Here is a 25602-nt window from a genome sequence, read left to right as displayed (position 1 = left end):
GTCATCGCATGTTATCAAAATGACTCATCCATGCCATATTTCATGAAAGCTGATTTTACCATACCATATATGACACGTGACCTCCAACTAGATTATGGTTGTGGGTGGGTAAGGTGTATGGGTCGGATTTTTTATTAATTTGATATTTAAAATTGGGTTAGTTTAATCAAACGATGTAGACCTCTAATTGGAGGTCACGTGTCATATCTGGTATTATAAAACTGGCGTTAATGAAAAATGGCATGGATGAGTCATTTTGGTAACGAGCGATGGCATAAATGAGTCAAACTATTGATGAGTGGCATAAATGAGTCATTTCCTATAGTTCGATAGCATAAATGAGTCATTTCCTATAGTTCGATGGCATAAATGAGCGAAACTATTGAAGAGTGACATAGAGCCTGTTTGGATGGGCTTAAAAAAAGCAGTTTATAAGCTGTTTCCAGCTTATAAGTTGCTTTAGATAAGCTAAGTCAAACGGGCCCAATTAATTTTTTGGGCTTATTTTAAGCACAAAATGGCTTTAAGCTGGCCAGCCAAACACTCAAAAAAACTGAAAACAGCTTATAAGCAACTTGTAAGCCAATCCAAACGGGCTCATAAATGAGTCATTTCCGATAGTTGGATGGCATATTTGAGCCTTTTCCGTTAAATAATAATAAAAAAAAGTCTACCCTTTTTTTTTAGTAGACATATTTTTCTAAAGCCCCATGACATTTTTTTAATTAAAAAATAAGGTAAATGATTTTTTTTTAAAATCCCGTTAGCGAAAAGGGTATATTTGCACAATTTTATAGCGACAAAGGTATATATACACTACTTTTTTAATGGGTATATATCTGCTCAATATCGCAAAGTTGAGGGGTGTTGCACCTTATCCCTTTAATAATGTAGATAGATAAAGTATTTGATGATTAGTGAAATAAATACAATGATCGACAAAATATGTGTTTTCAGTTTCCTTCGTAAACGAATACGAATTCTTCAAAATTGCAAATATTATAAAAAATAATTAATATAACTACTTTAATAGTTCTGAATAATTTGGGATTAAGCAATTATATATTTTAATTGATATATTCCATTATAAAAAAAATGTAGCATATAATTCAGACGAACAGGATATGACTTTTTAATGTAGGTTAATATAATAGGAGTGTTGTAATTTGTTAGTGGATGTCCACAAGGACTTGGCTGTCACGACCCAATCAGAGGGCCATGATGGGCACCCAGAGCTAGCCTACCGAGTACCTCAAAACGTACATCTTATAGTCATATCTGCGTGGGCTGTAAAGCTAACTCATAAATATCATATCTGAAAGGAGCACACGCCCAATATATATATATATATATATATATATATATATATATATATATATATATGTGTGTGTGTGTGTGTGTGTGTGTGTGTGTGTGAATGTACATCATCAAACTGTGCCCATATATATAAGAGTCGACATGGCTGACAAAGGATATATCAAAAACATAGACCGAGGAGGTCCTAAAACATCTAGTTGTACACATCTATCTACGAGCCTCTACATAGAATACATAACGTAGTAAGGATGGGACAGGACCCCACCATGCCCATATATACACAAAAGAATCATACCACTCTGAGCTATAACTCCGGAACAATGGAGTGCCCCTGGACCAACGCTGAAAGGGCAGCTTAAGGATCTGTGCTGTCTCCCTGTCTACCTACGGGCATGAACGCAACGTCCACAAATAAAAGGACGTCAGTACGGACAAAGTACTGAGTATGTAAGGCATAAGAGAGACATAAGAAAACTATAATGTGAGTGAATGCCACCCTGTATGTCTGAACTGTCCCTGAGAGTAAATCACGTATGTAATTTTTATACATCTAAACTTGCTTCTGAGGGCTGATAATATGCATAGATAATGTGCATGCATGCATGAGGTCATACATATACATAAATGCGTATATAACGTCTGTCAAGCCTCTGTGGGCATCCCATCATATTGTTATACTCTATTTTAACCGGGGTCAAAATAGTTTACAACATCCGGGTAATTCCGGGGTTAATTAAAGTTAAGAGTCGCCACCTAATTATTTACGGTGAATTAGGACACCTAAAGTTAATTAAAGTAATTATCTAAAGTTAATTTTGTTTTAGAGTCTACGAAACCAAATGATTCTAGGTACGAGTTCAACTAATCTAGAGGGAAGGTATTAGGCATCCTCTAAATTCCATTAATAATGGTTAATCCGACCGGACTCAAATTTAATTAGGCTAAGAATGTAGATGTAATATTTTCATAATATTCAAGAAAATATTTTATAAGTATTGCTAAGGTCATAATATAAACATGCTATTTTAAATAAAAACTTGTAGAAAATAATGATATGCATAAAAGCTTGGTTATAAATAAACTGAAAGAAGTGGGATGTGCCATGTTTACGTGTAGTAGGTTATACTGACTAACAAATTTAAAAGCGTTATTGTAAGATTAATACCGGTAAAGTTCAAAGTTTTTATAGAAAAGACTATTAGTTTAATATAGATTATGTAAAGATCGTTTTAACAAAAATATGTTTCAAATATCGAAAAAGAGCTAAATTGAAAAAGTTATCCACAGAATTAGTTTGTCTTTTGTTTCTCAAAATAAACTAACGTTACTGTTATGAAGTTTCAAATTTGTAAGATAGCAACAGTGAAACTTGATTCTTTTAACTCAAAATATGTAATCATACTATTTGAAAAATCAATTATTCTAATGAAAATAAATATTGTAAATACTATAAATAGCTTAAACATCAATAAAAGGGAATGAAGCTTGCGGCATTAATTATTGGTTTCCTTTTAAATTAACTACCCGTTATTTCTAACACTATCTATGCCAATTCTCCTATGATTCGTCTAAGCTAAGTAGAAAACAAGACTAAGATGAAGTGTTAGTCAAGACAATACAAAGTTAAATGCAATAAAGTAAAATAGAGGTGTAAAAAAAAATATAATGGGATGGGGCTCAACCCATTTTTTGGGCTGCTGCTGTTCGCTGCCACTGTGATGGGCCTCGGCCCAGATTATTTTTTGCCGCGGGTGGGCTGACTCGAGAGGAGGATTTTGTTGGGCTTTTAGTCCCAATCACTGAATGCGGAAGATGATGAGTCCCGAATTCGGACTCCATTTTCTCCGATGTGTACATGTAAAGAAAAGACAAAGATTAGTGATAAGGAAATTTACTCGAGGATATTCATGGTTTTAAATGCCCGCATAACATGAATGAACACACAATTACTGATTTATTTTTAGCTAATTCTCGTGACATAACAAAACCCAATCCGGATTACAAATAGTTTACATGTCAGGGACAACGGGCCCACATTTGGACTTATACGCCCACAAAGAAGGGAAACAAGCCAAAACACAAAGCCAGCAAAGTTATACACGTACTTGGAAGGGATAGACCCAACAGATTGTGCAAATGGCTAATTCAATGGGCTAAGCATATATATTGTTTGGCAGCAGGGAAAACCACATCAAGTTGTATTTCTAATTGTAAACATAAGCACATCAATAATGAGGTAAGTAAAACAAACACATCCACTAGTCCAGCTTTTCTCAAAGTCTTAATCGAAACTCTTTGCAATTTTTCAAAATCAGAAGGTATTTGGTGGTGCCACAACAACATGTAAGTAAAACAACCACAATCATGAGAACTAGGCAAAATCAACTGGTTGTGAGTAATCAAGTGTCAGACAGGTTCTTTAATCCCTTTTTTTCAACACAGAAGCATTCTACTAAATGATTTACTCTCGTATGGTCATAAGAGGAGCTAAGCAGGCATGACTTTCCAAAGATACTAACACTTTTTAGGCAAAAATACTTCTGAACTTTCAATAGACCAGCAATATATGCAGAAACAGGGCAAATTCAGCAGAGGGTGAATTTCTTGAGATGCGATTAATATTTCAACACCAAACAGTCGCTAATGCACTTTGAGACACACATAGAATTCATTTGAAGGACGTTATATATATGCAGAATACTGGACTGAACCCTACAATTCCCTTTTCACTTGCTAAAACGTTCGTTAACTATTTTAACTAAATAGACCCATATGAGTTTATGAATAACCAAAGTATATACATAGATATACAAAATGCGCCTGACCAGCTGAGTCCAGAATTTAACAAAATGAATTGGTTATGATGCTAAACTAAGGACAATACCCAAATGCAATACACGAGCATACGAAATCAGATCAGTTTGAACCTACACATCTTATCAAAACCATCATAGACATATGTTAATCCAAATAACTTATACGACAATCAAGTTTTAAGTTTAAACTAAACGCTTATGCATTTGAAGGCCAAACCATATAATCTAACAGCCCACACCAAATCATTTGAACAGATAAAGAACACATCATTATCCCTTAACATCAATCAGATTCTATTTTTAAACACACAATCATGACCATGTAAACTGGAGGAAACCACAACTAGACAGACAAGCGACTATCCTCTAGCATTAATGGAATTCGACTTAAACCGTGCAGCGAAGACGTGGTAAGTTACCTAAATCTCAAACTAACCATTCAACGTTAATCTTATCATCTTAAACAAACAGCCATGACCTTGTAGACCAAATAAAATCAACAACCAATATCGATATGTCGTATAATCATTTCGTCACATCCAAACTCAGGTAAATTACATTCATCACAGAATACGTTATTTCGAACAAATAGAGCAGAAGAGGGACAATGCTGACCTGTTTTGGGTACAGTGAACTGGGTGTCGACAGCCTCGAATCTACTCGAACACGCCGAGCTCGAACTCGAAAAAGAGTCTTTCGAATCGAAAACTTCGGTATCAGCCGAAACAGTATATTCTTATTGAAAGAAAAGAAACTCTGTTTTTCTCAAAAGTTTAAATGTAAGTAAAGGTCCAGGCGACTGAAAATAATTCCAAAACATAATGGACTTTTAACAAATTCCGGATTTAGAGTAGGTAAAGTAGAAATGTCGAGGGTCGTAAAGTATCCCTTTTGCCCTCCCTTTTCTTTCAGATATAGCGACTAAAAAGTGTGAATATTTAGAAGGGTTAAGGCGGCTCCAAAAAAAACTCCTTTTGTGGGTCAAGAAGGGGGTATTTATAGTCTGATTTAGAGTTAGATTTCAGCTTCATGAGTGTTGACACCTAATTTTGGCTCGACGTGCTTAAAATTAACGTTTTGGGGGGCCCTGATTCGTTAAAGAGCACGAAATACATTTTTTACACATTTTTACATTTTTTCAACAATTTATTGATGATTATCCTTATTTTAGGAATTTTCTCAATTTATTGTCATTTTTGTTTTCAAGAACCATTATTTTGCACATGTATAGCACAATATTACCATTTTCGTGCAATTAAATTGTTTCTTAATTTTATAGCAATACATTTTCATATCTTGCACATTAATATTTATATTTTATACTTACGTTATTATTTATACATGTATTAATTAATTATATTTTAGTGCAGTCCGACAGTGTAGAAAAAATTGGAGTAATTAATTTTTAAACGCGGAGCAAGAATTCGATCAAGTAAAGGTCTTATCACTTTTTAAAAAAAAAAGTTGATTGAGGTGATGTGTTGGGGACAAAGGGGTATGGTTTCATTATTTTTGGGCATAAAAAGGGGTGTTTGTTTATATTATAAGAAAAAGGGGGGATTAATTTAATGATTGGAAATCCAACACATATTTGCACAAACACACCCTAATTTTCAGATTTGGCTCTTCTTCTCTCCTAACAAAAACCCTAAACATTTCCCTCTCCTCACACCTTTCTTTCCTGCCGCCACCTTCTACGCCGGAGCTCCGAGCTCCGGCGAACCACCGCCACACCTCTCAGTCAACCATCATAACCAACAAGCAAACCTTACACTTCACCTCACATTTCTTATCAATCCATAAAAACCCCAAAACCCGCAATACATTTTTCTTGTAGTACTAAACAAGGTTGCTCTGTTCAATTGTTCTCTTTTCTCTATAGTCTTTACTGTCTTAATTACCACCGCATTAGCAGAGATCCAATCCGATTCACGTTCTACAATCCCCTTTGATGAATTCGGGTACACCCATTTCGGTCGTCTTAACCTCACTGTAACCGACATCACCTTATCCCACTCGAAATCTGGACCCGAACCCATTCCATCTGAATTGGATTTTCCCTTGTTACACGTGAAGCTTGGCAACACGTTCTTGAACAACCATCTGTGAAACAATTCAATACTTCTTTTAGTGTCGGTGAAGCGAATCAATTCACTCTTGTTTTTGCTAATTGCATGCCTAATTTGGAAGTTTCAATGAATGTTCATTCGGTTATGTATAATTATAACCCGAAAGTGGGAATCTTTATTTTCTGTCTGCAGGCAAGACTGCTCTTCCAGTGATTTATTATTTGTTTCTTGTAGTGTATGTTTTAATGGGGGTTTTATAGGTTTTTGCATTTTACAAGAAAAGGTTATTTGTTTATGGGATTCATTTCTTTATGCTTGCTGTTGTGATCTTGAAAGTATTGAATTTGTTGTGTGAGGCTGAGGATAAATCATATATTAAGAAGACTGGTACTGCTCATGGTTGGGACGTTTTGTTTTATATATTTAGCTTCTTGAGGGGTATTAATTTGTTCACTTTGATAGTTTTGATTGGAACTGGTTGGTCATTTTTGAAGCCTTACTTGCAAGATAAAGAAAAGAAGGTTTTGATGATTGTTATTCCTTTGCAAGTCGTGCCCAATCATGCTCAGGTTGTGATTGATGAAACTTGCCTTTTTGGTGAAAATTCACACACATGGAAGCAGGTTTTCTTGCTTGTTGATATTGTGTGTTGTTGTGCTGCATTGTTTCACACCATGGCCGATGAAGAAATTTCCGTCGATTTCCAAGGCCTTTCATGTACAAAGACGGATTTTTATTTTAAGTTTATTCATTATTTTTTAATTTATCTGATAATTATTTATTCTCTTACTAACATTTTTTATTAAGTCTCACGCAGGTATCCGAAGTTATTTTTTTTGAAGATGGCACTCAAAAGAAGTTCAAATTAGCTTCTTAAATTCTTTGTTTATATTTTTTGCATTCTTAAATTATGCAAGCATAAAATATAGTGAAACTTTACTTTTTAGGGTGTACGTTAGTGGTATTTATTTATGATCTGCTTAGGTGATTTAAATTTTATGTGTTTTAGACAAATTAATATTAGACAGTTATTATTTTTGTAGCTGATATTCTTATAGTTATCATGTTTTGCTAGAGTTTTAATTCAATAGCTTAGCACACTTAAGTGAATAAATAGGGTGATTTGCCTCAATATTTAGGCTTTAGAATATACTCTCATAATTAATTGATTAGGCGTACACACTTAGCTAGTTAAATTAGTTAACTCACTTCGAGTGCAAAATAATTACATGCTCATTTTTTATACCTTTGTCACATACCCAAGCTTCTAAGTTGCACATAACCTTTTTTTTAATAATTATTTTATCACATATGTATAAAATACGTATTGCATGATTATTTATGTGAATATTCATATCATTCTTTAGTCTAAATTTTATTAATTTTTGTAAATAATAAAGTCTTTTTACACATCCCTCGTATAGTTAAATTGGTCCAGCCGGGAACCACATTTGTGGATTCTGAAGGATGCCTAACACCTTCCCTTCGAAATAATTTGAACCCTTACCTAGAATCTCACTTATTTTCGTAGACCATGTTAAGCTGCATATATTAATAATTTATAGGTACCCTAGTATACCTTAAATGCTAGGTGGCGACTCTGTACATAATTAATTATTTCAGAGCTCCATAAGTTGTGCTTTGTTTAGCCTTGGTAAAAATAGGGTGCAACAACATGGCGACTCTGCTGGGGATACTTAGGTTCTAACCATATAGACTCAATTTGTTATTCGAGGTATGGTATCTTTATTCGAGTCTTTGTTTATTATTTTACTTGCCTGTATTTATTCGTCATGTATATCCTTCCCCTTGTTCCCTTATTTGTTTACGTACATATCTGCTTTTAATTTCATACACTGTATTTTTGCCTTTTTTACTAGCAAGTTTTATTTACCATACTCATTTTGTACTTTATTGTAAATTATGCATCTTGCTTTTACTGTTTCTCTTTAATTGTTATCTTTTGGTGGTTTTATATTAATATTCATATGTGTTATCGGTTTATATAAAATGGCATGTCGTTCATATTTCCGCCACTTCTGGAAAACTCACACTATCACACGTACACGCGAGGTGTGTTTTGCGCACCCGCGAATTTTTTTCGTAGAATCCAAATTTTAGGAGAGTTAGCGTATGCGCGGGGTGCCCGAGTAACGGGGACCGCGTAGCCTTCTCACTCGAGTAGTCCGCTCGGGAGCCTTGTGTCATAGGAAAACCAACTCTTAGAATTCCTAGGTTACTGTACATCCCATTTTGTAGTTATTTTTAGCTAGGTTGAATTTTATCTTTTATTTCGAACATTTTTTCATTTTTCACATACTCTTTATTTGTTACATGTTTTGTTCTTAAATAAATATTGTTGTTATTTGCTTTGCACTACCTTATCACTTTATCTAAATATTTTTTAGTTGACTTGCGTTGAACCCTACATTTTGTAAAACGTTTTTTCTTCAATCATGCATTTTATATCCTATGCAAGAACTACGCACACCTGATTCTCTTCTTTGATGAGATACGTAGGCAGCCCTTTTGGGTTCAGTATTCATTATTCATTATTCAAAAAATCACAAAAAAATCATTATTCAAAAAATCACAAAAAAAAAAAAAAAAAAAAAATATTTTTGAAAAATCACAAAAATATTTTATTTCTTTCTTTCTATCTTATCTGAACGAACTACGCCCACCTGATTCTCATCAAAGATGAGATACGTAGGCAACCCTTTTCGGATTCGGTACCCCCATTCAAAAAATACAAAAATATTTTTTTTAGATTCATATCTCTGACTTGGTTGGTACCAACACAGTTAGAATGTGCATAGGAAAGAAACAAGTAACAATCAATATGATGGAGAGGACTGACTTCGTGGTAAACTATAGATTCTTTTGGTACCTCTCATTCACACTTTAAGTGACACTTGAAAAATTCTCTTGCATGCTTGTAAGACAAGAACAAAACAAACCTCATTGTTTCATGTGCATTGTGTGGTGAGCTTTATATAACGTTCAATTGCATTGCATTGTGATCTAGAACTTGGCCTGAATGTCTGTTGAGGCGAAATTATGAGTAACACTCAGCATAGAAAAGGATCGTAGGCCTTCTTTGACCCGTTTGAGCCTTTCTAGCCTACCAAATGACGTTATCCCTAGCATTCCCCCTTTGAGCCTAAAGCCTTTTCTTTTACCACCACATCATAAGCCTATACCATTTCTGAGTGCTTACATGCACTATCTCTCTCTTGGCCCAACCTCCCTGAGCGTACTAAAAAAACGTGCAACTGCGGATAGAGATTTGAGCTGAAGCTTCAAAAAAAAAAAAAAAGGATTCGATCGTCCCAGAAAAACAAAGGCTAAGAACGACCTCCAAAGCAAGAAGGAGCCCACACACACAAAAAAAAAAAAAAAAAAAAACTCAGTCATTCGGGATCTCGGACATACAACCCGTTATTTCTTTTTATTTTTCACACTCAGGCATACAACCTAGAATTACTATCAAGACCTCGGGCATGCAACCCAGGTCAATTCTCTTAATCCCCACAGAGTCTCGGGCATGCAACCCTAAACTCAAAAAAAAAAAAAAAAAAAGGGGCTTTAACTTGCAAAAGAGGCCGCACAAGTACAAAAGAAAGGGACAATAAAACAAAGTAGATCAGCGTCAGAGCACACAAATACTAAGCACAGATATAGTGCAACGCTTAGGGAAGGATTAGTCACTCCTTATCCAAATAATATCCTACCCTTTTCCCAAGCCTACATTACAACACCATAACAAGCCCTACGTGATTCTATGCTAAGGTTTCTCTCATTAGTGGATACTTACATGACGGCCAAGCTTATGGTATTACAATTGCAAGCATTGAACATCTTTCTGAGTTTGAGTGTACTTCTCTAGATGTCCCAAAGTTCAAAAATACTGAATATGTGTGAAAAGTGACTTTCTTTCTGGTGAGGGCACTTGAAACATGAGACTAGGTATAGTTCATAATCCTTGTTTGAAGCAAAATGAACCAATCTTGTCGATCCTTAGGTATGTCTGAGGTACCACTTGAAGCTGTAAAAATTACCAATAAGTCGATCTTGGTTTGTTGGACGATAAATAATGGCGAATTCTTATGCACAATACTAATTGTTCGTACCAATTGAAGTTGAGGCATGCTATATAAATCATTGTTATTAAAAAAAACATTTTTGCTAGATTTTGCTCTCATGATTTTGCTATTTTTCTTAATTTTGTTTTTTATCGTTGCACAGTAAATATAGTTCAATGTTGTTGTGTTGTTACTAACTCTGCGAGGTATCGACATCTTGTCTTGCCATGAAAGATCCTCGTATATTATTTTTTTTTTCTTTCGCTGAAGCATGAAATTAGGAGAACATTTTTGAGTAGCTTAAAAAAAATAAAAATAAAAAAAAACCCCGCAAGTGCACATCGCATTCGCGGGAAGTATGCAAATTTTGTTTGTTTTCTAAACTGGGACAGAATTTTTGAGGGGGCCCTCAAAAATTCCACCAATGGCACATTTTGAGAGAAAAGGCACGGGCTCAGCCAGCCCCACAATAGGACACTGCATTGGCTCGTCCAGCCCCACAACAGGACACCGAGGGCGTCATAGTCTAAAGGCATCATTCTCATCGCCTAAAGGCACCATTTCATGGCCCAAGGACCTTACCTTCTGCACTGCATTCGCGCCGAAGAAAAGGCGTTATCTTCCACACCTGCGTTATATTATCACTCTCAAATGCCATGCAGAGGCAACATCATTGTTCGCAAAAGTACCGCATTAGGCTTGTCCGCCTTTAATTGGACATTTTAGGCTAGTCCGCCTTTAATAGGACAGTTTAGGCTAGTTCGCCTTCATATGTTACATGGGCCATGCACCGCCCTTTGTAATTTCTGCATAAGGCTGAGCACCGCCTTTCATATGATGCATGGGCTGCGCACCGCCCTTTGCATCGCTTTCATATGTTACATGGGTCATGCACCGCCCTTTGTAATTTCTGCATAAGGCTGAGCACCGCCTTTCATGTTGCATGGGCTGCGCACCGCCCTTCGCATCGCTTTCATATGTTACATGGGCCATGCACCGCCCTTTGTAATTTCTGCATAAGGCTGAGCACCGCCTTTCATATGATGCACGGGCTGCGCACCGCCCTTCGTATCGCTTTCATATGTTACATGGGCCATGCACCGCCCTTTGTAATTTCTGCATAAGGCTGAGCACCGCCTTTCATACGATGCACGGGCTGCGCACCGCCCTTCGCATCGCTTTCATATGTTACATGGGCCATGCACCGCCCTTTGTAATTTCTGCATAAGGCTGAGCACCGCCTTTCACATGATGCATGGGCTGCGCACCGCCCTTTGCATCCCTTTCATATGTTACATGGGCCATGCACCGCCCTTTGTAATTTCTGCATAAGGCTGAGCACCGCCTTTCACATGATGCATGGGCTGCGCACCGCCCTTTGCATCCCTTTCATATGTTACATGGGCCATGCACCGCCCTTTGTAATTTGCACCGCCTTTCATATGATGCACGGGCTGCGCACCGCCCTTCGCATCGCTTTCATATATTACATGGGCCATGCACCGCCCTTTGTAATTTCTGCATAAGGCTGAGCACCGCCTTTCATATGATGCATGGGCTGCGCACCGCCCTTTGCATCGCTTTCATATGTTACATGGGCCATGCACCGCCCTTTGTAATTTCTGCATAAGGCTGAGCACCGCCTTTCATGTTGCATGGGCTGCGCACCGCCCATTTAAATTTCTGCATAAGGCTGAGCACCGCCTTTCATATGTTACATGGGCCATGCACCGCCCTTTGTAATTTCTGTATAAGGCTGAGCACCGCCTTTCATGTTGAATGGGCTACGCACCGCCCATTTAAATTTTTGCATAAGGCTGAGCACCGCCTTTCATATGTTACATGGGCCATGCACCGCCCTTTTGTAATTTTTGCATGGGCTGCGCACCGCCCTTTTGTAATTTCTGCATAAGGCTGAGCACCGCCTTTCATATGTTGCCTGGGCTGCGCATCGGCCTTTCAATTTTCAGCATAAGGCTGCGCACCGCCCTTTTGTAATTTCTGCATAAGGCTGAGCACCGCCTTTTATATGTTGCACGGGCCGCGCATCGCCCTTTGAAAATTTATGCATAAGACATCGCACCGCATCTGCCTTGTTTTATTATTATTTTCTTAATGCCCCTGCGTATGCTCGCAGCCGCATTGCACTGCACCTGCATTGTTTTATTATTTTCAAATGCCCCTGCGTATGCTCGCAGACGCATTGCACCGTACCTGCATTTGTTTGTTTTAAATGCCCTGCGTATTCTCTCAGATGCACTGCACATACATTGCATCATTACTTTGCGAATGATCGCAAATGCACTGCACATACATTGCATCATTACTTTGCGAATGCTCGCAAATGCACTGCACATACATTGCATCATTACTTTGCGAATGCTCGCAAACACACTGCACATGCATTGCATTATCACTTTCAGATACCCTTCAAACGCATTGCATCATGCCGGCTTAAAAAAAAAACGTCCATTAGTTATCACCTTTCGAACTACATTGACCTGATTCTCGTGATTGACGAGATATGTAGGAAGCTCTATGCAGAGTTCGGTCACATCAGGGCGAGAATCATTCTTTCCCCAGCAAGTACACAATCTTGCACCTTTCCAGTATCTCGTAGCTCGATACTGGGGCAATTTTGGAAGAGACGACGTTGGTATGTGAACATTTTTTTTTTCGGCCCTGAACAATCCTTCCCGTTTTATCATTTTTCTTTTCATTGCAACCCTACCTACAGACTGAGAGTATTGTCAAAGCTCTACCAACGTCTGGCCTCTTTCTCCGTACATATCCTTTTAACAATTCTTTGTCGAGCCAAAATAGGCTACATGTCAACGGCTTCGTTCGAAAACTCTTTCATCGTCTCCGGTCGAAGAGGGACAAGTTGTTGACACCTAATTTTGGCTCGACGTGCTTAAAATTAACGTTTTGGGGGGCCCTGATTCGTTAAAGAGCACGAAATACATTTTTTACACATTTTTACATTTTTTTCAACAATTTATTGATGATTATCCTTATTTTAGGAATTTTCTCAATTTATTGTCTTTTTTTTTTTCAAGAACCATTATTTTGCACATGTATAGCACAATATTACCATTTTCGTGCAATTAAATTGTTTCTTAATTTTATAGCAATACATTTTCATATCTTGCACATTAATATTTATATTTTATACTTACGTTATTATTTATACATGTATTAATTAATTATATTTTAGTGCAGTCCGACAGTGTAGAAAAAATTGGAGCAATTAATTTTTAAACGCGGAGCAAGAATTCGATCAAGTAAAGGTCTTATCACTTTTTTAAAAAAAAAAAGTTGATTGAGGTGATGTGTTGGGGACAAAGGGGTATGGTTTCATTATTTTTTGGCATAAAAAGGGGTGTTTGTTTATATTATAAGAAAAAGGGGGGATTAATTTAATGATTGGAAATCCAACACATATTTGCACAAACACACCCTAATTTTCAGATTTGGCTCTTCTTCTCTCCTAACAAAAACCCTAAACATTTCCCTCTCCTCACACCTTTCTTTCCTGCCGCCACCTTCTACGTCGGAGCTCCGAGCTCCGGCGAACCACCGCCACACCTCTCAGTCAACCATCATAACCAACAAGCAAACCTTACACTTCACCTCACATTTCTTATCAATCCATAAAAACCCCAAAACCCGCAATACATTTTTCTTGTAGTACTAAACAAGGTTGCTCTGTTCAATTGTTCTCTTTTCTCTATAGTCTTTACTGTCTTAATTACCACCGCATTAGCAGAGATCCAATCCGATTCACGTTCTACAATCCCCTTTGATGAATTCGGGTTCACCCATTTCGGTCGTCTTAACCTCACTGTAACCGACATCACCTTATCCCACTCGAAATCTGGACCCGAACCCATTCCATCTGAATTGGATTTTCCCTTGTTACACGTGAAGCTTGGCAACACGTTCTTGAACAACCATCTGTGAAACAATTCAATACTTCTTTTAGTGTCGGTGAAGCGAATCAATTCACTCTTGTTTTTGCTAATTGCATGCCTAATTTGGAAGTTTCAATGAATGTTCATTCGGTTATGTATAATTATAACCCGAAAGTGGGAATCTTTATTTTCTGTCTGCAGGCAAGACTGCTCTTCCAGTGATTTATTATTTGTTTCTTGTAGTGTATGTTTTAATGGGGGTTTTATGGGTTTTTGCATTTTACAAGAAAAGGTTATTTGTTTATGGGATTCATTTCTTTATGCTTGCTGTTGTGATCTTGAAAGTATTGAATTTGCTGTGTGAGGCTGAGGATAAATCATATATTAAGAAGACTGGTACTGCTCATGGTTGGGACGTTTTGTTTTATATATTTAGCTTCTTGAGGGGTATTAATTTGTTCACTTTGATAGTTTTGATTGGAACTGGTTGGTCATTTTTGAAGCCTTACTTGCAAGATAAAGAAAAGAAGGTTTTGATGATTGTTATTCCTTTGCAAGTCGTGCCCAATCATGCTCAGGTTGTGATTGATGAAACTTGCCTTTTTGGTGAAAATTCACACACATGGAAGCAGGTTTTCTTGCTTGTTGATATTGTGTGTTGTTGTGCTGCATTGTTTCACACCATGGCCGATGAAGAAATTTCCGTCGATTTCCAAGGCCTTTCATGTACAAAGACGGATTTTTATTTTAAGTTTATTCATTATTTTTTAATTTATCTGATAATTATTTATTCTCTTACTAACATTTTTTATTAAGTCTCACGCAGGTATCCGAAGTTATTTTTTTTGAAGATGGCACTCAAAAGAAGTTCAAATTAGCTTCTTAAATTCTTTGTTTATATTTTTTGCATTCTTAAATTATGCAAGCATAAAATATAGTGAAACTTTACTTTTTAGGGTGTACGTTAGTGGTATTTATTTATGATCTGCTTAGGTGATTTAAATTTTATGTGTTTTAGACAAATTAATATTAGACAGTTATTATTTTTGTAGCTGATATTCTTATAGTTATCATGTTTTGCTAGAGTTTTAATTCAATAGCTTAGCACACTTAAGTGAATAAATAGGGTGATTTGCCTCAATATTTAGGCTTTAGAATATACTCTCATAATTAATTGATTAGGCGTACACACTTAGCTAGTTAAATTAGTTAACTCACTTCGAGTGCAAAATAATTACATGCTCATTTTTTATACCTTTGTCACATACCCAAGCTTCTAAGTTGCACATAACCTTTTTTTTAATAATTATTTTATCACATATGTATAAAATACGTATTGCATGATTATTTATGTGAATATTCATATCATTCTTTAGTCTAAATTTTATTAATTTTTGTAAATAATAAAGTCTTTTTACACATCCCTCGTATAGTTAAATTGGTCCAGCCGGGAACCACATTTGTGGATTCTGAAGGATGCCTAACACCTTCCCTTCGGAATAATTTGAACCCTTACCTAGAATCTCACTTATTTTCGTAGACCATGTTAAGCTGCATATATTAATAATTTATAGGTACCCTAGTATACCTTAAATGCTAGGTGGCGACTCTGTACATAATTAATTATTTCAGAGCTCCATAAGTTGTGCTTTGTTTAGCCTTGGTAAAAATAGGGTGCAACAATGAGCGGGAATTTTAAAATCGAAAATTCAAAATTGAGTCAAATGGACCGTTCGAATTTGAACGTTGAGAGCAGATGGTCACGTGATTCGATTCGGTGTTACCGAAAATGGTTCGGCCATTTCTGATTTTTGAAGATCAACACTTATCTTGAAGCAAAAAAATGGGAAACCTCTTTTACTTCAACGACAGAACAATGCGGCTGAGCAGATGTGAAGACAAATTTTGCATGGAAATGGAAAGAAGGACTGTGCTCGGTTAAAGGAAGAATGGATTTTAGCTGGAAAGGGAGAGGAGAGAGTGGAGAGTATTGCACGAAATAGGGGTAATAAAATCTGCCATGGTCGAAAGAAATTGAAGCTTTGTTCAAAACAAGAAAGAGATGAGAGAGAGATAGGGGAAAGGGAAAAGGTTGTGCGTATTGCACGAAAATGGTGTGCTTTAAGACCTGCCATTGTTGAGGTAAGTGAAGATTTTGTTGAAAGGGGAAAGAAGATGGAAGAGGGGATCTGTGTGGCTGGAAGGAAAACAATAGAACCCTATGTTCATTCTTTTGAATGGACCGGGTCGGATATGGCGGGTATGGGATGGTTGGGTAAGTGTAAATAATGGGCTGGTCTAATTAATTAAGTATGGGCTGATCTGATGACATTAAAAGAAAACGTGGGCTGGGCCATTTATTTGGCTGAAATTCCTCCTCCATATTAATTATTTTTTGGGCTTCTAATTTAACAACTAGTACGATATATATTATGTGAAGGCAAATATTAATTAGTATGCAGAAAGTAAAGGATTTAATAAAGTGAAATTAATTTAACGAGTGCAAATCCTAAAAATGAAACGATGACGAACCATTTAAAATTTGTGATAAAGTAATAATAGTAATGTTGATAGTAGAATAGTGAAAATTAATAATAGTGAAAAATAAAGTGTTTAGCTCGTCAATAAATTTAGAAACCCAAGGAAATAAATTACAATAAAGGACGGGAAAAATTGGGTGTCAACGCATATCGTATCGGCCCGTATCATCATCATCATCATCATCGTATCATCATATGACCAGCTAATCAGGTGGTAGTGCGTAGATAACAACGTCACCTTCCCCATACCCCATACATATATATATACATAATACATAATATACGCGCATATAGCGCCTGAGGGGTCTCGAGTCTGTACATGCATATGTGTGTATATATAAGTGCAATGCAATGTATGAAACATGATAGGAGTACAAGTGACTCTAAAGACCAAACTGGATCTAAGCAATATTTTTTGAAGATAACACTATGGATCATGAATCAAATGGATCATTCCTAACTCTAAGAGTAGAACCATTATGGATTAACATTACGTGTACGTTCAGTTCACAAGGATCATGCCAAAAGAAAGAAAGGTATAGCCTTACATACCTCGTCATCTCCTTACTAATCAACGGCTATCTTCCCGAGTTTGCAAATCTACATTCAAGAGGATTCATACTAAGGTAAAGTCATTGAGACTCTCATAAGGTCAACTAAACTAATACTTGAGCTAATGAAAATCGGACAGCATTTCTTTTATATCTTTTACTTCTATCAATCCTCCAAACAACACCCAAATTCCATTCATAATCAACAACTACAACACAATACCTTATAACTTTCCCTACCATAATTTATTTCACTTTTATGACTTATTAACCTCCAAATCAACTTAATATAAGTAATAAAAGGAATAGCATACCTTATACTTGAAGAACTTCACTCACACAATCTTGTTTTTAAACCAAATCCACCATATAGCTTCAACTAAAAGCAAGGACCATCATCTTAGGGTTTTAAAGCTTGATTTAGCTTCAGAGTTGTATGGATAAGTAAAAATGGTAGAGAGAGCTTGAAGAGTCTAGAAAAGTCTGATTTTTGTGTGGAAATAATGACCCAAGTCGTGGCTCCTTTTAATTTATAAAAGAAGGAAATTTTCCACCTCCTGTAATTCGACAACAAGGTCGATGATCTATCTACCATTCAACAGTCCATTTACTTGCAACCGTCGAATGGCGACAGCCTCTGATTTTCAGAGGGTTGTTCGACGGTCCGTCGACTTACCACCGTCGCGTTGCCCAGTTGTCACACTCAGTTTCTTTTGGTTTGTTCAGCTTCCAATCTTCCCGATACTTATTGAACATAACTTAAACTCCCATATACGTGGAATAATCATGTAGAATCTCTTATGACCTTGACAACAACTTCACTTTCTAACTGCACGTCGGTTATCTTACGGCGACCAAATAACTCGGACACCAAGTAACGTGGCCACCTAGTTTCCTTCTTAAATGGCTTGGCCGTCAGGCATATATTTTTCCTTAGAAATAGTGGCCATTTGTAGAATTGGAATATGCAATCAGTTCCTCTCTATATACTTCTCTCTGGTGTATTTACTTTATAGTCGTTATTTAATAACACGTTATCAGCACTAGACTCTGCTATCTCGAGCAAATACCTTGAAAGCCTCGAAGGTATTGACTTTTTTATTCTTAATTAATGGCGAATCTTTCTAAACGTGAATTTGTTGCCTTGAATATATTTGGAAAAAGCTACCTGTGTTGGGTTCTTGATGCTGAAATGCATCTTGATACGATGGGTCTGCAGACACCATCAAAAATAAATATCAATCATCAAATCAAGACCGTGGCAAGGCAATGATATTCCTCCGCCATCACCTTGAAGAGAGCTTGAAAATGAAATATCTCACTGTTAAAGATCCTTATTTTAAATCTAATTGTGCGTATAATTTCTCCATGTTTAAAATTATTTCTCAGTTGAAATTATGTAGTGAAAATATCACTGATCATGATATGCTGGAGAAAATATTCTCCACTTTTCCTGCCCCGAGTATGCTCATACAACAGCAATACCGAGAGATAAGATTCAAGAAATATTCTGAACTAATTTCACATCTTCTAGTGGTTGAACAACATAATGATCTATTAATGAAAAATCATGAAAGCCGACCTACTGGTATTGTCCCATTCCCTGAAGTAAATAAGGCAAATTTTCACCATTCTAAGCATGGAAGAGGTCGTGGCCCCAGTTGTGGTCATGGTCGTGGTCGAGGAAGAAATTTTAATCATGATTCTCGTCTTGCACCAAATAATACCCTTTACCACCAGCAGTGTAAAAAGAAGGATGAAAAGCATGAAGTTGTGCAAAAGAAAGATTCAAAAAATAAATATTACCGATGTGGAGGAGAGAGGCACCACTGATCATGTACCTGACGTATGCCAAAGCATCTAGTTAAGCTTTATTAAGCCTCCCTCAAAAAGGCAGAAAAGAATGCAGAAGTAAATTTCATTTCTGAAGATAATGTTGAGCCCATGCATCTAGATGTGGCATATTTCTTTGAACACCCTGAAGGAAAAATAGATCATCTGATCGGTGATGGGTCTGGAATAATTCAGATATTTTCATTCATGTTGTTACTATTAGCGATAATAGTTATGTTTTCATAGTTATGTAAATAAAGTCTATGTAATGCTTTGTTTAATAATAATATCTACTTCAATGTTCACTTTGACTACTCTTTCATTTTTAAGAATATATGAAAATTTCTCAAATATCGTTTGGATCAATGACCAATCCTGAAGATATTTGTGTGATTGATAGTGGAATAACGTATGCCATATTCAAAAATGAGAAATAATTTTCTCACTTGCTTAGAAAAAGGGGAAATGTTAGTATGATTTCTGACAATTCGAAAATGATTAAAGGCTTCGAAAGAGCTACTATATTTCTGCCTAAAGGGACGAAACTTGTTATAGAAGATGCATTAGTCTTCTAAATCCCCAAGAAACTTGTTAAGCTTCAAAGATATCTGTTGTAATGGGTATCAAGTTGAGACATTAAATGAAATAAATGATGAATATCTTGTCATTACAAAGAATGTCTCCGGCCAGAAATATGTTTTGGAGAAATTACCAACTTTGTCTTCAGACCTGTATTATGCATAAATTAGTACAATTGAAGCACACTCGATCGTAAACTAGAAGTTTAATGATTCAAGTACTTTTGTGCTTTGGTATGACCGAATAGGTCACCCTGGATCAATAATGATGAGATGAATTGTTGAAAATTCTAATGGGCATCCACTTAAGAACCTGAAGATTCTTGAAAGTGGTGAATTTTCATGTGCCGCTTGTTATCTGGTAAATTGATAGCTAAGCCATCACCAATGAAAGTTAACATTGCATCCCCTGCCTTTCTAGAGTGTATACATAGGGATATATGTGAACCTATTCATCCACCTTGTGAGCCATTCAGATATTTTATGGTCCTAATAGACGTATCTTCAAGATGGTCTCATATGTGCCTCTTATCGTCTCTCAATATGGCCTTTACAAAATTATTGGCACAAATAATACGCTTAAGGGCGCAGTTCCCAGATTATCCCACTAAGGTTATACACCTTGATAATGCCGGAGAATTTACATCCCAAGCTTTTGATGATTATTGTTTATCAATTCGGATAAGAGTTGAACATCCTGTAGCTCATGTTCATACCCAAAATGATCTTGTTGAGTCATTTATTAAACGACTGCAATTGATAGCAAGACCACTGCTTATGAAAATACGATCGTCCACTACCGTCTGGGGTCATGCTATTTTACACGCAGCATCTCTTATTCGTCTCAGACCTACTCATTATAATACATACTCCCTGTCACAATTAGTATTTGGTCATGAACCAAATATTGCTCATCTCTGAATCTTTGATTGTGTTGTATATGTGCTGGTAGCACCATCACAGCGCACTAAGATGGGCCCCTAAACAAGGTTAGAAATATATGTTGGGTTTCAATCACCCTCTACTATTCGTTACCTTGAGCCATTAATGGGAGATTTATTCACTGCTCGATTTGTAGATTGTCGATTTGGTGGAATAAATTTCCCACAATTAGAAAGAGAGAGAAGAAATCAAAAGAGAAATCACGTGAAAAGTTTCATCACTATCTCATTTTGATCCACGTGCCCCTATATGTGAACATGAGATCCAGAAGATCATTCACCTACAGAAAATAGCAAATCAAATGCCATATGAATTTACTGAATTGAAAAGAACAACTAAGTCAAATATCCCTACAGAGAATGTGCCTATCCGAATTGATGTCCCAAAGGGACAATCTACCAGTGTCATAGCCTCTGAATCTCATACACGCTTGAAGCGTGATAGGCCATTGGGTTCTAAGGATAAAAATCCTACAAAAAAAAACACAAAAAGTGATTAGAATGACACTATGAAAGAATATCATGCAGATATTCAAGATCTGATTAATCTTTATATTCCTGAAGATATCAGGGAACCCGAGACTCAAGTAAGTAAAGAACTATCATTAAGTTCTTCTGGTCATGGGATAAATTTGAATCGATCGAAGATTATGATGAATAATATTTTTGCATATAATATTGTACTAGATATTATGAAAGACATTGAGGATCAGGAACCTCAATCTGTCGAAGAATGTCAACGAAGATATGATTGGCTAAAATGGTGAAAGGCAGTTCAATCAGAACTGAATTTACTTGCCAAACGTGAGGTTTTTGGACCGGTAGTCCAAACGCCTAATGGTGTAAAACCAGTTGGCCACAAATGGGTCTTTTTACGGAAAAGGAATGAGAGAAATGAAATTGTGAGATACAAGGCATGCCTTGTTGCACAAGGATTCTCTCAAAGACCCGGTATCTACTATGAAGAAATATATTCACTCGTTATGGATGGCATAACATTTTGATCAGTTTATCTCTACATGAAAACCTTGAAATACATCTGATGTATGTGGTTACAGCTTACCTTTATGGCTCACTTGATAATGAAATCTATATGAAAATTCCTAAAGGATTTAAAATGCATGAAGCAATTAGTTCAAAGTCTCGGGAGATGTATTCAATCAGATTACAAAGATCTTTACATGATTTAAAACAATCAGGACGCATGTGGTATAATCGCCTCAGTGAGTACTTGATAAATGAAGGTTATATAAATGGCACCTTTTGTCCATGTGTTTTTATTAAGAAAACAAAATCAGAGTTTTGTCATACTTGCTATTTATGTTGATGACATAAGCCTTGGAACTCCAGAAAAGCTCCAAAGGGCGATTGAATATTTAAAGAAAGAATTTGAGATGAAAGATCTCGGAAAAATAAAACTGTCTTGGTTTGCAGGTTGAATATTTAGCAGACGGGATCTTTATCCATCAATCTGCTTATACCGAAAAAGTTTTAAAATGATTTTACATGGACAATGTGCATCTATTAAGTACTCCAATGGTTGTTTTCTCACTTGAAACGAGTAAAGATTTGTTCCGAGCTCAGGAAGAAAATGAAGAGCTTCTTGGTCCTAAAGTACCATATCTTAGTGCAATTGGTACACTTATGTATCTTGCTAACGCAACAAGACCTGACATAGCGTTCTCTGTTGATTTGCTAGCAAGATATAGCTCTTCTCCTACACGAATAAATTGAAACGGAGTTAAGCATATATTGCGATATCTGAAGGGAACTAGCGATATGGGTCTATTTTATGCTAATAATGTTAGTACAGATCTTGTTAGTTATGCAGATGCAGGTTATTTATCTGATCCACATAAAGCTCAATCTCAAATAGGATATTTGTTTACATGCGGAGGTACTGCTATATCATGGCGATCTACAAAACAGTCCATTGTTGCTACTTCTTTGAATCATGCTGAGATAATAGCTATTAATGAAGCAAGTAGAGAATGTGTGTGGTTTAGATCAGTGATACATTTGATCAGAGAAAGATGTGGCTTGAAGTGTGATACAAAAATACTCACAGTATTATATGAAGACAATGATGCATGCATAGCTCAATTAAAGGGAGGCTTCATAAAAAGAGATAGAACAAAGCACATTTCACCAAAGTTATTCTTCATACATGATCTCCAGAAGAATGGTGATATTGATGTGCAACAAATCCGTTCAAATGACAATCCTGCAGATTTGTTCACCAAATCTTTGCCAACTTCAACTATGGAGAAGATGATATTCAAGATTGGAATGTGAAGACTCCGACATCTAAATTTTGGTCTTCATCAGGGGGAGTAAAATACGTGTTGTACGCTTTTTCCCTTAACCAAGGTTTTGTCCCATTGGGTTTTCCTAGTAAGATTTTTAATGAGGCAACTCTCAAAGCGTATTACTCGATATGTGTACTTTTTTTCCTTCATTAGGACTTTTCCCCCACAGGGTTTTTCCTAATAAGGTTTTAACGAGGCACGTCATCTATTAATGGACATCCAAGGGGGAGTGTTGTAAATATTTGTTAGTGGATGTCCACAAGGACTTGGCCAACAAGGAACTTGGACACTAAGTAACGTGGCCACCAAGTTTCCTTCTTAAATGGCTTGGCCATCAACCATATATTTTTGCTTATAAATAGTGGTCATTTGTAGAATTGAAATATACAATCAGTTCCTCTCTATATACTTCTCTCTGATGTATTTACTTTATAGTCTTTATTTAATAACAAGGAGTACTGTTTTTGTCTGCTTCGACAATTAAATTCACATGGAAACTTGTGTTTTTGTCTTTCCATTTCTTGAGGAGTGACTGGAATACTCTAGTCTTTGACTAATTTTTTTAAGATAAAAAAGAATTATAAAATGATGTCCCAAGTCAAAAAAAGAAATTCCTACCTATATAATTTCTCAAGGAAAACAACATAACTAAATTCGATTAAAGAATTTATTGGTATGACAACTCCGACTTTGACCCTAATCCACCTTATGTTTAGAAATTATTAATTGAGTACAGCTTACTTTTAGAAACAAAAATAAACATAATCCATGCTAAATTTTAGACATCTATTTGTCAGCCGTTACATTATGCTGTTTATATATGAGAAATTTAAAGTTAATTATTATTTAATATAAAAAATGTTATTCTTTTTCAGAATAATTAAGAAAGAGTGTTTCATAAATTGAGACGTAAGGAGTATCTTAGTAAATTTAGCAGCATAAAAGTCATGTTTTGGCAATCCAGCAATTGAAAACGTCCGGTTCATATCTATCGCGCTAAGTTCATTTAACCAATCGCCGTTCAGGATCCATTCCTCCTCTTTCCTCCATTTCTGAATGGCTACACCAATTATTGCCGCGCCAATTGTAAAGTCTTCCTTTCCAGCTAAGTCAGCATGTGTGGTCCTTGCATGCAGTGTACCCCACTATGCAATTCCAAAATAATTTGGAGGAAGTGATGGATTGAGTCGCGCTCTGCAATCTGCTGCACATAAGAAGTACTCCATTCCATTCTCCTCTATCTCTTCTCTGATCACGTCCTTAATTTGATTTAATCAAGCAAGTCCATACATAAGCATATGTTGCGGTGAAAGATGTTACATGAGTTAGGCTAGATCGTTTAGACAAAATTAAATTCTTGGGTTTTATGATGTCATCGCGTCATAGAGTGAATGTACCTCGGACATTATGAGATGGAATACTCATGATATCGCACATTTCCACCTTATGTTTTTTCAATATATCCCATTGAGACATCCCTTGTCCATAAGGATCATTGATTTTGGACCTATCATAACATGGACGAAAATTATTCGCTAAGAATCGCTCATTTCCATCGAATTTGTTGAGCAAAATACATGCTCTTATGAACCCCAGTATGCTAGACCTATCACCTGCAACATGATGGATAGTGAAACCAATTGATATGCCACGATTCTGGAAAAGTGTCACTTGAATGGCTAACAGAGGACCTAACCAGACCCCGGGTGCATTTTTACCTTCCGCCAACTTTGGAACAAAGTGATAAAAATCTTTCGCTTTGCGGGGATGGTTTTCTATGAGATAACCGAAATCCATATCACTTTCGGAAAAATTAACAGATACGGAATCTCCGGTCACATGACGCAATTCAGGATAGCCGCTTGAATTTAACGGACAAACAACATTGCCTGCTAAGAGTATATAGTGTTTGAGAGCGATGGAGAGAGTGAATGTTTAAGAGTAGGAATAATGGTTTGGATGAAATCGGGTTTGGAAATAGGGAGCTTGTAGAACAGAATCCGCAGTATACGGTGGAAATTTAACCACACAAAATCAAAGTACGTAAGAGGGAGTGTCGGCTCACCTATATTACCCGTAAGTGGCACAACTTGACATTGTTCAATCACCAATGGCATTTGATGTAGGTTATGCGCCCACCAAACAGTATATGAGGGACCTGGTTATCTATTAGTTCCCTTATGCAATGCAGTAAGTAAATAGACAAGATATTACAATGAAAAACTCTTTGCTCGAAGGATTAAAAACCACGACCTACCTCGTAGGATTTCCAACTACACAACACTGAGCAACTTCAGATTATAACTCTTGCAACCTAGGAATTAACACACTTAATCCCTCAACCCTAACAATACCTTTATTTTAAGCAACTCTTAACTAACTCTTAGTCAAAGACACTCTAATACACCTAGATTAACTCTAGCCTAGTGTATCACTCAAAATCTTGTAAAGATAAACTTCCTACAAGCAACCTTTGGGAATTAAAAATACCTACAACAGCTTCTTAAAAGAGAAGAATAGGTTTACAGTTTAAAGATCAAACTGTTACACCTCGAAAAATTTCATGTCGTTGCACGGTAAATAGACTAACACAAGGTAAGATGTATATGATGTCCCTATAAGTAAGAAAGGATACTTAACGATTCTAAT

At 36.4% G+C, this 25602-nt stretch overlaps 3 pseudogenes; 2 read left to right on the top strand and 1 right to left on the bottom strand.

The window, feature by feature from the left end:
* The first annotated feature begins 5936 nt into the window (after positions 1–5936).
* On the top strand, positions 5937–7071 carry LOC132609104 (protein CANDIDATE G-PROTEIN COUPLED RECEPTOR 7-like; annotated as a pseudogene).
* A 6873-nt stretch (positions 7072–13944) lies between these two features.
* LOC132609100 (protein CANDIDATE G-PROTEIN COUPLED RECEPTOR 7-like) lies at positions 13945–16490 on the top strand (annotated as a pseudogene).
* Positions 16491–23795: 7305 nt separating this feature from the next.
* On the bottom strand, positions 23796–25070 carry LOC132609094 (phenolic glucoside malonyltransferase 1-like; annotated as a pseudogene).
* Positions 25071–25602: the final 532 nt, after the last annotated feature.

This window comes from Lycium barbarum, chromosome 1 (genome assembly GCF_019175385.1).
Source record: "Lycium barbarum isolate Lr01 chromosome 1, ASM1917538v2, whole genome shotgun sequence".
Classification (NCBI taxonomy): Eukaryota; Viridiplantae; Streptophyta; class Magnoliopsida; order Solanales; family Solanaceae; genus Lycium; species Lycium barbarum.
This window is presented reverse-complemented; position numbering and strand designations above follow the sequence as displayed.